This window comes from Pinus tabuliformis, chromosome X (assembly GCF_031772625.1).
Source record: "Pinus tabuliformis cultivar Carrire ecotype Pingquan chromosome X, CPIR1, whole genome shotgun sequence".
Classification (NCBI taxonomy): Eukaryota; Viridiplantae; Streptophyta; class Pinopsida; order Pinales; family Pinaceae; genus Pinus; species Pinus tabuliformis.
Genome location: NC_142308.1, coordinates 1672357178 through 1672358852, shown reverse-complemented (window position 1 = coordinate 1672358852; position 1675 = coordinate 1672357178). Strand labels below are relative to the sequence as shown.

Here is a 1675-nt window from a genome sequence, read left to right as displayed (position 1 = left end):
CCCTCACTGCAATTATGCCTGTTCTTATTCTCCTGCGACAATGGAATGTGTTGCAACTCAGATAGGACCAAGGTGGATCTACCAATATTCGAATGGAGGAGCATAGCAGCAGGAGTAAACATTTGAAATATGGGAGAAATTGAATGTGTGCTGGCACAAAGGCAAATTTCTTCACTGTTACCAAGGGCCGTGTTGACTGTAATAAATGGAGGGTTTATGGCTTAATAAGGAGCAGAGTTTCATCTTCGAGGAAGGGTTTGTATTTATTGTGGTGGCCTGTGCGACTACCATTGTTTGAAGGATGGATTGGAGTTGTGGGAGCCGTATTCCCTTGTTGGTTGAGGCAACTGGCCTCTATTATGTTTTCTAGGTACATTTTGAGGAGAGACTAAACCATTGTTTGCACAGAACTGAGCGCTCTTCTTCCTTGATGACCGTGTGAGCTTTTCTTGTAGCAGAAATTTAAATTTCAGAGGACACGTTCATTTGGTTGGTTGTACATGTGTATTCTCAATCGATTGGATCCATGTGACTTTAATGTAGCTGTAACAAAGGCAGGGGAGGTTGAATCATGTCCCTATGGAGAAAACGATGACTATGGCCGGCTGCTCAAAAGTTGGCTATACCGTATCAAGCCATCAGTAACACATGAACCTTTTCATCCTCGGGTTCCATCACGTGATTATCTGATAAGTGAGTTCAATCAGTCATCAAGCTCAGCAACACCAACACAATTGCGTTGGAATCCTTTCAACATTCCAGATACGAAAACAAATTTCATTGATGGACTGTTCACTATATGTGGAGCTGGTAGTTCATTTATTCAGCATTGCTTTGTAGTGCACATGTATGTCGCAAATGCATCTATGGAAGGCTATGCATTTTCTAATGCTGATGAGGACTTTTTGATAGTTCCACAACAAGGAAGATTATGGATAACGACAGAGTTAGGAAGATTGCAGGTTTCTCCCGGTGAAATAGTTGTGTTGCAACAAGGTTTCCGGTATTCCATTGATTTACCATATGGTCCTTCTCGAGGGTACGTTGTAGAGGTTTTCAGTGGCCATTTCCAGCTTCCCGATCTTGGTCCAATCGGTGCAAATGGCCTGGCCTCACCGCCTGACTTTCTAACACCTACAGCATGAACTTGAAGACCAAGAAAGCTTGCTCCTCCTTCAGGTTCATCTTTGAATATGGCTTTAGAGGCAAGTCCGCTGATAATATGCAGTCGGTTCTAATCACATGTCATGGTGTTGACCTTCAAGGATGTTCTCAGTCACCTTCCAGAATCGAGGGGGACGCTTCTGATTGTGCTCCCCTAGACTTAGTGCACAAGGCAAGGCAACAAATGGTTGAGCATATTGACATATGGCTTTCACAATGCCAAGATCCAAATCACGATGGGATCTTTTGGAGATTTTGTGGGATTGCGGGCGATTGTTGGGATGCAACCATGTAAACCGCTCTCAGTATAGTTGTCACCATAAGCTGAATCGGCGGAATGTTAGCTTAAAGGTTGTTTTATTAAAATGGCAAATGCAACGTGGCAAACCGAACTTAAGTCAAGGCTATCTATCACAGCCAAAGAATGCGATTTGGTTTAAGATTTCAATCCTGATCCTATGGAGATCTGCGCTCCAGTTTTATCTCTTAATTGGCCAATTATCAAAAGATT

The 1675-nt window shown here is 42.9% G+C and overlaps 1 pseudogene; it reads left to right on the top strand.

Moving 5' to 3' along the window:
* The first annotated feature begins 500 nt into the window (after nt 1-500).
* LOC149146438 (homogentisate 1,2-dioxygenase pseudogene) lies at nt 501-1145 on the top strand (annotated as a pseudogene).
* Nucleotides 1146-1675: the final 530 nt, after the last annotated feature.